At 42.7% G+C, this 13,984-nt stretch overlaps 1 pseudogene; it reads left to right on the top strand.

The window, feature by feature from the left end:
* LOC105745860 (mitogen-activated protein kinase 1-like) overlaps positions 1-13,984 on the top strand; it is an 84,471-nt pseudogene that overhangs the window by 611 nt on the left and 69,876 nt on the right.

Genomic DNA, 13,984 nt, shown 5'->3' with positions numbered 1-13,984 from the left:
ATTCCCTGCAAACTCCCATGAAAAGTCTCTTCACGCCCCCATTGAAATGTTCCCTTCATACTCGAATTGAAAAGGACCATTCACACACCCAAATGAGAAGTTCACAGGAGAGCTAAGGGCTTTTCTCAGGAACCGCCCCTGACGTGATCTTGCCCTCACAGGGCCTCGGAACAAAACTCTGAAAACGGGGCGGTTCAGAAATGCAGACGAGAACCCATCCCTGAAAAGCTCAAAATCTGGTCACAAATCAGACGCTGGGGCGCGGGATCGGACCCAGAGGCGCCCTCAGCGACATCTCACGGTCCGCAGGGGCTATCCAGCCCAAAAACCCTCTAGGCAAGGTCCGGGCGGGAAGCTGGGCGCCGAGGTGCGGCCCTGCAAGGGAAGGCGAGGGGTGCTCGCCAATGGTCGCCCCTCCCGGGCCCTCCAGCGGGGTTGGGTTGGGATGGTGGCGGCAGTTGGTGCAGCGCAGGCCGAGGAGGGGGGAGCCGAGCCAACCCGCGCCCTCGCCGCAGCGGCGGCCACGCCCCCCGGCGCGCTGGACTCACCTCCTCAGCGCGCGCTCGGTCCAGCTCTCCCGCCCAGGGCCCACGTGGAAGCTGGCGGGGAGGAAGACGCTACCGGAAGTGCCCCTGTTTCCGGTCCTTCCTCCTCAGGGGTCCCAGGGAGGAGCAGGGCCAGGTGGCTGCGCCCTCTTCTGTCCCTGAGCAACCTGAGCACTTAGCAACCTCCTTCCATCTGTTTCCACCCGGTCATTTAGCCCCAAGCTTGTCTGAGTTGGTGGGGTTTGTTCAGGTTTCACATTTCTGGGCAGCAGCTCATGCTCCTATGTGTGGTTTGCTTTGTGTTTGTCTTGTTTGGTGTTCACCCCTCATTAGAGGAATCTGTGCACTTCGATTTCGCCAAATATGGAAAGGCTCCACACATTGTTCCTTCCAACCCTAGTTAGACACCCTCTGTTTCCCCCTCCTTGCAGGAATCTAATGACATGATATTGGCTTCTCTTCTCGTGCCACGGGTCCTGAAGGCACTGTTATTTATTGATGTCTTCAGTCTCCTTTATTTTCGGAATGGGTAAATCTTGTTGATGTGGCCTCAAATTTCACGAACTCTGTCCCCACCCCGGTCACCTCCAGTTTACTATTGAGACCATCAAATGAGGCAATTTTCCCCTCACAATGTATTTTTCACTTCTAAAATTCCCAGTTTGGTTCTTTTTTATAAAGTCTATTTCTTCTCTGAGCTTTTCTGTTTTTCATGTCAAGAGAATTTGTAATCACTTGATAAATTATGTTTATGAAGGCTGCTTTAAATCCCTTCCCAGGTAAATCTAGCATCTGATTTGTCTTGGTCTTATCATCAGTTGATTAACTTTTCTCATTCAAGTTTTGAGAGTTTCCTGGGTCTTTGTATGAAGGCTGATTTTTTTATTATATCCTTGGTGTTTTGGCTAGAACACAAGAGTCCTAGTTCAAGTTTTAATTCGATTTTCTTTAGGTTTGACGTGCAGGTTCCTGGCTTACTTTCATGGACTGTGGGTTTAATGACAGTCTAATTTTCACATGCTATGGGTGTTATATTGTTATGCCTGGTTTGTCTCATGCAGCTGGGAGTTCCACTCATCCTTGATGATGTGGCTACAGGGAACCATAAGGAGTGTCTGCAGGCCAGGCCACCACGTGCCTCTAGGCGAGGAATAGGGAATCTGCTTCCCTCTGAAGTAGAGTGCTTGCAGTGTTGAGAGCTACTTGTGGCAGGAACCCTCTTTGTCAATTGCCTGGACTCTTGTTGTGCCATAATCCCCTTTACTGGGGCCTCCCCCAACAAGTGTCTTTGGGTGGGTGATGGCAGTCCCAGACCCAGCAGCAAAGGGCAGTATCCTGAGACAAAGCTCTTTGTTTGGTGGGATCCCTCTTGCAGTAGTCCCTTGGTTTGATGATGTCTCTGTGGGGGTGTGGGGAGTAGTTCTTTGGCCTGGTGGGGAATGGAGTCCTTTTTCACATGGAGTAGAGATCATCTCATTTCAGTGAGAGCCTTTACTGAAGCATGAGGTCCTTGGAGTGCTATAGGCTAGCAGGGAAAGACAGGTGGTATAACTTTACTGTGGTCCCATCATTTTGATTATTATCATGCCTCTGTTGCCTTCTTTCCTTGAGAGTGTTCAGTCCTAAGGGTCAGGGCCTGGGTTTAGGGAATGCATAGTATTGTTACCGGATTTTATCTAGGTTCTTGGCTATGCTGCAGAAATGCTCAGACCTCGTGGTTTGCTTTATAATCTATTAATTATTCCACCCCTTTGCTAATGGCGGCGGGGGGGGGGGGGGGGGCTTCCAGCTGTTTGCTGTTTTGATTGATTACCCCATCCATCAATCCCTTAGTGAGGACCCGATGATAAAGTCCCTAGGGAACATCCACGGCTTTTCTTTGCATCCAGAAGAAGTCTTTGTTCTGGATAGCAGAATCCTGGGGATGGGGAGTCTTCCAGCAGCCATCTTAGGGGTTACTGAAGTTCACATAGACTCTCTGCCAGGTTCCAGATCCATCTATTAATTCCCTATCTTACTAGCCTGCTTCAGTATGTTGTAATCATCCATGGGACGCCATGAATGGTAGGTGCTTTTCTCCTTGTGTTTTCCATTACCTTCAGAATTATCTGCTCTGTAGCTTTCATTCTTTGTTACTGAGGGGACTATAGAAGACAAAGAGGTGACTGTGCCCCAAGTGCTGGGAAATACGCTACTTCCTCCCCCCAGTACCCTTCCTGCTTCCCCAGCTTTTCTTCTTTAAGGGGTCCTTTATGCCACCTACAGAGGATCCTAGCTCTGTTATCTATTTGTGTCTATCACCATGTCTCCTCTGCACCTGTTACATGCCTGGCTCCCTTTCCCCTCTGGAGACTTGTTCTTAGCCCTTCACCTCACTTGTGCCCCTCTAACCCATGCTTCTCATGTGAAATTGTTATGGACACATGTAGGGCTAAAGGAGACATTGTGCTGTCTTAGTATCCTAAGCGCTTAGAAGATGTAGCTGTGTATGTCTCCCAGGAGGTGTGGGGCATCAGGATTCTAGTAAGAGGGTCCTCTCCAGTGACACAACTCAGGAGAACTTTGAGGACTCTCTTCCCTTGCCTGCTAGAGGAATGTGCTTATGTAGAAATATGTTTCTTTCAATATGGGCAGAGTCATATTCCAAATGAGAAGACTCTAAGCACCCTGGTGGAACAAGGAGGAAAACCACAGTATTCCAGTGTCCAGAGCTGTAAGGAGGGCAAGAGCCACAGAATTCCAACTTCAAGTAAGGAGTGAAGAAGAGAGGTCTTCCCAGCAAGACTTCAACTGTTGAGAAAAAGGAATTTGGTATTTGGGAGTGACGACCCTCAGTGTAAGTCTGCTTCACCACTGCTGCCAGGGAGTTACATTGTGCCCCATGTTCCCACTGACCTCTTGACATCTTCACAGGTATGAGGGAACTGAGGCATCTGGGGTACAAAATTTAAGGTGGCACAAACTCTCAGGCATGCTTGCCTTATCCAAGCCTTGATGCTGCACTGTCCCTTTCATTCCTGAAGGACCTAAGCCAGGGGCTCAATCAGAGGGTTGGATAGAGGCCACACTTGGGAATTACAAGACTGTTTTGAGCTCTAATTTTTAGTGTGATGACCCCTATAGTGGGCAATGGGAAAGTGAAGCAGAATTAGCCACCTTCTGGGTTTCTGACCTACAGTCAGTAGACATTTGTGGTCTACTTTTCTCCAGTATTGGAATAATGTAAGGGGTTGCTTTCTCTCACTTTACCAGGGGAAGAGAGTTTGGAGAACTGGGAGAAATGTCCACAGTCCCTGCCCCATGATAATACCTACCCTCAGAAGCTGCTCCCTGCTATGCCACTACAATGTTCCCTAGAGCCCTGGGCAGAGAGGACATCATGATAAGTCTAAAGGACCTGAGGAGTTTCCCCCAGATCATCAAATGGAGCAGTCCTTTGTGGGGGTCCCAAATTGCAGACGACTGGGGAAACTGGAGGAAAGGAAATACAGTCAAAGAAACTCCATTTATATCCCTTTCATGGAAAAATGTTCTCTGATATCTTGACCTAATTAGAACCAGAGAACAGAAACAATTCAAGAAAATTTGTATATAAGTGTGGCAAAATTTTTGGTGGGAATCCAAATTTCCCTCACTACCCATTGCACCCCTGGAAGCAAAGGCCCATTAATATCTTGAATGTGGAAAAAGTTTCAGTCAAAATACCCACATGAATTACCATCAGTACATTCACATAGAACCAACACTCTATCAACGTAATTTTTTAAAAGATTTTTTGTTTATTTATTTATTTCCCCTTCCCCACCCCCAGTTGTCTGCTCTCTGTGTCTATTCGCTGTGTGTTCTTCTGTGAGTGCTTCTATCCTTATCAGTGGCACTGGGAATCTGTGTTTCTTTTTGTTGCATCATCTTGTGTCAGGTCTCCATGTGTGTGGCGCCATTTTTGGGCAGGCTGCACTTTCTTTCGCTCTAGGCAGCTCTCCTTACGGGGTGCACTCCTTGTGCTTGGGGCTCCCCTATGTGGGGACACCCCTGGGTGGCACGGCACTCGTTGCGCACATCAGCACTGTGCATGGGCCAGCTCCACACGAGTCAAGGAGGCCCGGGGTTTGAACCGTGGATCTCCCATGTGGTAGGCGGACACCCTGTCCATTGGGCCAAGTCCACTTCCCCTACCAATGTAATTAACATGGGGAAAACTACTCTTGTAACTCCAACAGTCACCGGAGAACACACTGAGGTGAAAATCCCTTTATGTGTCCTGAGTGTTGGGAGATTTTTTCTCAAACATCCATCTTCCTTAGACACAAGGGAATTAATAAAGAAGAGGCTCCTTCTAAGTATCTCAATTGTGGGAAATGTTTCTCAGTCCATGGTTTTTTGTGCAGAAAAGAACTCATAAGTGAGGAGACCTTATCCCTTGTCTGAGTGTGGGGAAGCCATGAGTGACAGCAGCACCAGCTTTCTTATAATCCATGGACCTCACAAGGTAGAGAAGGGTCTCTTTGAAAGTTTGAATTGTAAGAAAAAGTTCCACCAGGCCACACACTTCACCGTTTATGAGAACCCACACAAGTAAAAAACCATATAAATGCTCTCATTGTGTGGGAATATCCCTCATAATCCAACCTAATAATGCACCAGAGAAGTCACACAGCAAAGAAACCTTATACCTGCCATAAGTGTGCGGATGGTCTCTTTCTCAGTTCCAATCAGGTTTATTATTTGAGAACCCTTCAGGATAGAGAACTTACAAATGTTTGAGTGTGGCAAATGTTTTTCTCGAGTTTATGCCTTCTAGGTCAGCAGAGAATTCACACTGCGTAGAAACAATATGATTTCACTTTGCCCCAAGTAAGGTGGCATATTCACAGTCTTGTTTGTTTTTTAATACAACATGAAATTCACATAACATAAAACTGCCATTTTACCTTGTGTATTTCAGTGACATATAGTATATTCACAGTGTTATGCCACCATCTCCTGTCCCTATTTCCAAAACATTTTCACTCACAGAGGACATTTAATACCAATTAAGCATTCTCCATTGCCCCCTCCATCCCACCCCTGATATCCACTCTTCTATTTCCTTTTCTATGGCTTTACAATATTCTGGATATTTCATATAAATGTAATCATATACAATGTGACCATTTGTGGCTGACTTCATTCACTTAGCCTTGTATAATCAAGGTTAATCCACATAGTTGCTTATAATAGGACTTCATTCTTTTTTTAATGCATGAATAATATTTCTCAGTGATGATATACCATATTTGGCTTTTCCCAACAGCCTTTTTTTGCAGAAATGGGACAGACAATAATTAAATTTATTTGGAAGGGTAAGAGGCCCCAAAGAGCCAAAAATGTCTTTAAAAAGAAGACTGAATTTGGAGGATTCTCACTTCCTGAGTTTAAAGCAAATTACTTAGCTACAGTGATTTTTTAAAAAAACCCATATGGCTCTGGCATAAAGATAGACAGATTGACCAATGAAACCGAATCAAGAACTGAGAAATAGATCTTTATATCTGCAGTCAGGTGATTTTTGACAAGGCTGCTAGTCCCACCCTGTTGGGCCAGTATAGTCTATTCAACAAATGGTGCTGGGAGAACTGGATAGCCATATCCAAAAGAAAGAAATAGGACCCCCTATCTCATACCTTATGAAAAAATTAACTCAAAATGTATCAGGGACCTAAATATAAAAGCCAGGACTATAAAATTACTAGAAGAAAATGTAGGAAAACATCTTCAAGATCTTGTAGTAGGCAGTAGATTCTTAAACCTTACACCCAAAGCATAAGTAACCAAAGGATAAAAGTAGATAAATGGGAACCCCTCAAAATTCAACACTTTTGCACCACAAAGGACTCTGTTAAAAGGGTGAAAAGGTAGCTGACTCAATGGGAGAAAATATTTGGCACTCACATATCCAATAAGTGTTTAAGAGCCATGATATATAGAGAGATCATACAACTCAACAATAAAGAAAAAAAACTACCTGATTAAAAAATGGGCAAAAGACTTGAAAAGACAACTATCCAAAAAAGAAATACAAATGGTGGAGAAACACATGGAAAACTGTCCAACATCAATAGCAATTAGGGAAATGCAAATCAAAGCTACAAAGCGATATCATTTCATACGTATTAGATTGGCCACTATTAAGATGTTGAAAAACTGTAAATGTTGGAGAGGATGTATAGAGATAGCAACGTTTATTCACTGTTGGTGGGAATTTAGAATGGTACAGCCATGGTGGAGGACTGTTTGGCAGTTCCTAAGGAATTTGAATATAGAGTTGCCATGGGACCCAGCAATACCATTGCTAGGTATATAACCAGAAGAACTGAGAGCAGAGAAATGAATAGACATTTGTACGCTGATGTTCACAGTGTCATTATTCATGATTGCCAAAAGTTGGAGACAACCCTGGTGTCCATCAACTCATGAATGGATAAACAAATTGTGATGTATACACATGATGGAATCTTATGCAGCAGTAAGAATAAATAAAGTCGTCAAGCATATGACAACATGGGTGAACCTGGAGGACATTATGTTAAGTGAAGCAAGCCAGACACAAAAGGACAAATAGTGTATGATTGCTCTATTATGAACCAAAGGTATTATGTAAACTCATGGAATTAATAATTAAATATAGGTCACCAAAAAATAGAATGACGATAGAGAATGGAAAGCTGGTGTTTAATATGTGCAGATTTGGTTAAAATGTTGTTTGCAAACCTTTGGAAATGAATGGAAATGGTGAGAGCACATAATGGTGTTTGTGATTAACAGAGCTATTATATGGGAAGGACTGGTTGAAAGGGAAAGTCTAAGGACATGTATATTACTAGAAAGAAAGCTAAAAAATGTAACATGGGATTGTATAACAGTGAAACCTCATGTAAATGTGAGTGATATTACATATATAAGATTTTTACAAACTATAAATACAAATAAACTAGAGAGAAGGAAATAGAATAGCAGCTATATATGGCAGGGGAAGCATAGAAAGACTGAGAGGTGATGAATTTTGTCTGTTTTTGTTTTGTTTTGTTTTTTAGTATTATTACTGGAATGATGAAAATGCTCTAAAAATGATTAAAGTGATGAATGCACAACTATATGATTATACTGAATACCATTGATTGTACACTTTGGGTGGATTTATGCTTTATTAATATGTATCAATAAAATTGATTTGTTAAAAATATCACAATTAGATACTCCTACTCAAATGCTTGTAAGAGGCAAGGCTGAGGTGACAGTGTATTTGATGCCTTAGTATATTTTTGTTTAAAAGCGTAATGTTGTTTGTTAGTTTCCTAACCTAGGAATGTACAGAGGACACACCTTTTACCAGGATTGTGAAGAATAAATTTGTGACTAACTCCATCTTCCCTCATGCACTCTGTGGTTGCTGTACTCTCTAGGTCAGATCTTACCATGGGAACTGCTGTCACTGAATTTGGATCCTTAAACACAATGGGGTGATCAGATTCTGGGTTGGCAAGAAGCCAAATGGCAGCAATTAGTTGCCAAAGTTAAAGTGGATGTGGCTACCATAAAGGATAGGGGACTCAATGTATCAGTCAAAATAGTCTGACACAAATAGACCTATGACATTGGCTAGCAGATCGTGGGGTACCTGAAGTAAAATAGATGGGCAGTATACTAAAATCATACTTGATCTGTATAATCAGCAGACTTCTAGGTCAAGTGAACAAAAGTCTACCTTGAATTTCAAAAACAGAGAGTCATGGCCCCTTAATCAATTCCCAAACTTGTGAGAGTTTACAGTCCCAGAGTCTGCTGAGTGGGGGGAAGGCTGGATTTCCTTAAGGAAAGACCCTGCTACACTGCCAAAAATTTATACTGTTAATCTTCATCCAAGACTTCCCCATAGAGACCTACAGCCTTTTATCAGGGAACCTATACATTGGGGGGAAGGAAATGGCCAGACATTTTGAGGAGTATTAGACCCAAAATATCACTATGATCCACCAGTCAGAATAGCGGATTATGGAGGTGAGGCGATCGTTGGAGTTTTAGTTCAGGTTCATCTCACAGTGGGTCCATTGAGTCTCCAGACCCATTCTGTGGTTATTTTCCCACTTCTGGAATGCATAATTGAAGTAGACATACTCGGCAACTGGGAGAATCCCCACATTGATTCTATGACTTGTGAAATGAGGGCTATTATGATAGGAAAAGCCAGGTGGAAGTCACTAATACTGCACCTACCTAGAAAAGTAGTAAATCAAAAGCATTTTCCAAAGGGAGAGGCAAGATAGCAGCAGATTAGGGAGCTCCAAGAGTTAGCTTGTCCTACAGGGCAGTTAGTAATCAACCTGAGCTATCTAAATCACCTGTGGGGGGGGCCCAGGAGACCAGAAGAGCATCCTGCAACATCCTTGGAAGAATGGAAAGAGGACACTGCCCATCTGCAGTGAAGATTCATGAGTAGAACACTACACACCATGGAGGCCATTGTCCGTCACCCACTGGAGGGGCAGGATACCTTGGGAGCTATTCCCTGGCTGGAGTTGGAATCTCCATTTCCAAAAAATGGGGAGGAAGAGATGAGCACCAACTTCAGCTATTTATTAGTAAATTCAGCTAGCTAAAGTCCAATCCCAAGTATAGTAAAGTTTGAATGTGTCCATGTTGGAAAGAAGCCAATAGCCTCCCGTCTTAACACTGCCCCCAGAATGAGGAGGAGTGGGGCTGATTGAACAATTACAGTGACTGTAGGGACCGACTTCTTTGCACCCAGGTCAGATTGCTACCCTCACCTGGGCACCAGTCTTGCCTCTAGTAGGGAGGAAGCTAAGGGGTGCTTCACCAACCTCTCCAGGCAACTCTAGTCACTTTCTGCCCACATGGACTAGATTGTTGGGCACCCGTGTGGCTACATCCCTCCCCCAATAGGACAGGAGGGGAAACAGTGCTCCCTCAGCCTCTCTGCACAACTGCAGTCACTTTTGCTCCACATGGACAAAATTGTTGCACACACCTGCAGCTTCTCTGCACCAGGCAGGGGAGGAAGGCGCGTGGAGTAAACAGTCTCTCTGGGCAACTACAGATGGTTTTGGCCTGCACAGCAGGGATTATTACGTATGACTGTGGCTCCTTCTCTACCCCGGTGGAAGAAATATAGGAGAGGCTTCATCAGTTCATTGGGAAAAGTGAGAAGCTTTAGCCTCCGTGGCTTACAGAACCAACTGCATCCTTGGCTCCTAATATGCCACCAGCAAGGGAGAAAGGGCAAGAAACATACGAAAAAGAGCTGAAAAAATTTTGGATGAGCTAAACATGAGTCACTAAAAAGTTCCAAAATAAGTTGAAACAAATGTCAAAGAGGGGCTGTAGCAGAAAGCTAATCAAATAGAAAGCCCTAGACTAAAGAGAGAAACTGAGACCAGAATGAAAACAACAAGTAAATCAGATGCTAAAAAATCAACAAAGAAATTACAAGCCACACCAAGAAATAGGAAAATATTGCCTAGTCAAAGGAACAAACTAAACCTTCAAATGACATAAAGGAGTTGGGACAACTAATCACAGATATTAAAAAAAAAATCTTCTTAATAAATTTGGTGAGATGGCTAAAGAGATTAAGGATATTAAGAAGACACTGGGTGAGCACAAAGAAAAATTTGAAAGCATACAAAAGAAAATAGAAGATCTTATAGGAATGAGAGTCACAATAAATGAAATTAAAAATACACTGGAGGCATGTAAGAGCAGATTTGAAGATACAGAATAAAGGATCAGTGAGTGTGAAGACAGGGTCTCTGAAATCATACACACAAAAGAACAGATAAAAAATAATGGAATCCCATCCAAGTACTAACTAGGCCTGACCCTGCTTAGCTTCTGAGATCAGATGACATTGAGTGCATTCAGGGTTGTATGACTCACTGCCTTCTCCCTGGCATGGGACATGATTCCTGAGGATGGGCATCCCTGGCACCAAAGGATTATTACCAAATGCCAAGTAGTGATGCATTTGGAAAAAGACCTTGACCAAAAGGGGGACATATTAAATACAAATGAGTTTTTATGGCTAAGAGATTTCAAAGTGAGTCTGGAAGTCACACCAGAGGTTATGCTTATGCATGTCTCAGGAGGATCTCACTGACTGCCACAGTAAAAAATGTCTCAAGCAGGGGTGCTCCTGAGGGCTCTAGAGACATCTGGACACTACAGGCAGGGCAGACAACCCCAGGAAATTGGCACCCTGTCAGTGGAATATATGTTAACCTATCTTCAAAATGTAATAGTTAGGCATTTATAATTTCCCTACACATGATCCTTCAACTCCTTTTATTTGAACATATAATTAACACTATATCTATTAAATATATGTCCAGACACTTAAATCTTTAGTTCAATCATAGGCTGGATGAGCCCTCAATCATCAGATTCATGCAGGACAACCAACACAATGATGATGGAAAATGCCCATCTCAAAAAGAGAGAGTATCTACAACTGCAAGAAAGTTCCATCCATCTGCCCCATGGGATCTAAACCCCCCTCTCAGTCAGAATCAGAGTGGTCATCACCATCCTAAAGATTGAGGAATTAACAAACATAAGAGGGGAATGCAACTATGGACCAAAGTAAACTTATTATTATTCTAGTAATGGAAGAACTTGTGAGACTGATATAAAAATAGTGGTCACCAGAGGTTCTGATGGGAGGGAGAGGCAAGAATATGTGTAATATGGGGCATGGTTGAAATTGTTCTGCATGATCTTGCAATGATGGATACATGCCATTATACATTTTGTCAAAACCTATAACATTGTACAGTGCAATGTCGGGATGTTGGCCCAAAGGGTATCGGGAATGAAAGACAAAGAGAGATTGGGATCAGGGGTTCTGAGAGCATTGAATCCTCAAGCTCATCAGACAACTTTATTATTTCCAAGTAGCATTATATATACTCAAGCTACTGTAAGCACAAGGGATAGCACGCAGCTGCATACTAAAAATTCTCACAAGCTGCAGGACTAAATTCTTATCTCAGAGTCCAAGGTCTTAGTGCTCTCTCAGACAACAAAGTGTGTTTTCTCATATTTCTCCCAGCCCTGGACAACTTCGGCCCTGTTTACTTTCTGCATTCCTGTGTGTTAACAGCATAACCATGGAAACAGCACCACCGTGCCTTTGTTTCCCACAGTACAAAGTGTAAATCATAATGTAAACTAGAGGCTATGGTTAGTAGCAATGCTTCAATATTTTTTTATCAATTGTAACAAATGTACCACACTAATGAAAGATGTTACTAATAGGAGAAAATGTGAGGGGTGTGGGGTATATGAGAATCTCCTGTATTTTCTATGTAAGTTTCCTGTAATCTAAATTTTCTTTAAAAATAAAGAAAGAAAAGGCTGGAAAAATCTAACAGGGTTTCAGGGAATTAAATGATAGCAAGAAACATGAAAATATACATGTTATGGGTGTCCCAGAAAGACAAGAAAAGGGAAATCAGGCAGAAGGAATATTTGAGGAAATAATGATAGAAAACAATTGCTTTATAAGTTCACAGCTTCTTTAATACAAATATATACATAGAAATGCATTATCTGATTCCTGGAGGGATTGCAGAGATTCATGCCACCATGAAGGAATTGTAGGATGCAGCAGTGATGATTCCCACCACACCCCCACTGAACTCTCTTATTTGGCCTGTGCAGAAAACAGATGGATCTTGGAGGATGACAGTGAATTCTCATAAATGTAACCAGCTGCTGTTGCAGATGGGATGTTGCTTGAGAAAATCAACACATCTCCTGGTCCCTGGTATGCATCTATTGATTTGGCAAATGCTTTTTCCTCAATTGCTATTAGTAAGGACCACCAGAAAGAAGTTACTTTCAGCTGGCAAAGCCAGAAATGCACATTCACTCTCCTAACTTAGTGGCATATCAACTCTCTAGCTCTATGTCTGCAGGAACCTTGGCTGTCTCTCTCTCCCACAAGACATTATACTGGTCCATTATAGAGATGATAACATGTTGACTGGACCTAATGAGCAAGAAGTAGCAACTACTCTAGACTTACTGGTAATTACTGTACTGGCTGGGGTGACTGATCCTGACTATCAAGGGAAAATAGGACTGCAGCTACACAATAGGTGTGAAGAAGAGTTTGCCTATAACACAGGAGATCCCCTAGAGCATCTCTTAGTACTAACATGCCCTGTTGCTTTAGTTTGCTAAAGGCTGTCAAGGCAATATACCAGAAATGGGTTGGCTCTTACAATGTGGACTTATGAGTTTAAAAGCTTACAGTTTTGAGGCTGAGGAAAATGTCCAAGTCAAGGCTTTACCAGGAGACCAGCCATCAGCCATCCTAGAATCCTCTTTCACAGACAAAGCACAAGAAGGCATCTGCTGGGCCATTCTTCCTCTCACAAGGCAAGGCATAGAGAACATCTGTTGTGGCTCTCCATCACCCCTACGTCTTGTTGCTTTCACTTCCTTGCTTCCTATAGCTTTCTCTCTGCTCCTGTGGCTTTCTCTCTCTGAAGTTCTATTGATTTCAGCTTCTGGAGCTTTCTCTATGTCTCTGCAGCCTTTCTTTCTCCCTTCTGTATATTTATCCCATTTTTAAAGCACTCCAGTAAGAGGACCTTTACAGGATGAAAACCTACCCTGATTCATGCCCTACTGAAGTGATCTAATCAAAAGGATGGTCCAATCTACAAGGATTCACAGCCACAGGAATGGACCAGTTTCAAGAACATGATAATCTGAGGGCCACAAAAGACTCAAACTACGGCACCTGTGATTATAGTAAATGGAAAAGGACAACAACCCAATCCAGGCAGGACTACCAATGGCCCAGAAACTTCATGAATAAAGGTTTGGGTCACCCCATTAGGCAAAAAACAAAAACAAAAACAAAAAAACAAAAAAAAACCCACAGCCAGCTGAAGTGCTTGCTGAGACTAAAGGGAATATGTAGTAGGTAGTGGAAGAAGGTAATTATAAATATGAGTTAAAACCCCATAACCAGTTACAGAAATGAGGACTGTTATATTTCTTTTTTGTTTTGTTATGAGTATGTTTGTATATCAAATATTTTTGTTTGCTTCCCTTATCCCCTTACAATATGACATAAGTTGTATTAGCTTCATGTCATAGTATTTAAGTTATAGGATATCAAGTTTAAGAGTGAATATTACCCAAGGCTTAAGGAGATGTGTATGGCTGCCAAATTGGCAAGGGGTAGACTGTGATGGTTAAAGTTATGTGTCAACTTGTCCAGGTTTTAGTGTTGTTACAACCCAACTCCTGAAGGGCACGAGTTGATCTGGCCATGAGACCAACGAACACACCTGGCATTTAGTCAGACATATGCTTTATTGGGACTTAACAGACAGGAGAGAATCTCTGATGGTGGTAGTTCAGAGAAC

The sequence above is a fragment of the Dasypus novemcinctus genome, chromosome X, assembly GCF_030445035.2.
Source record: "Dasypus novemcinctus isolate mDasNov1 chromosome X, mDasNov1.1.hap2, whole genome shotgun sequence".
In the NCBI taxonomy this organism is placed as follows: Eukaryota; Metazoa; Chordata; class Mammalia; order Cingulata; family Dasypodidae; genus Dasypus; species Dasypus novemcinctus.
The sequence above is the reverse complement of the archived record's forward strand: the minus strand, read 5'-3'. Positions and strand labels throughout refer to the sequence as shown.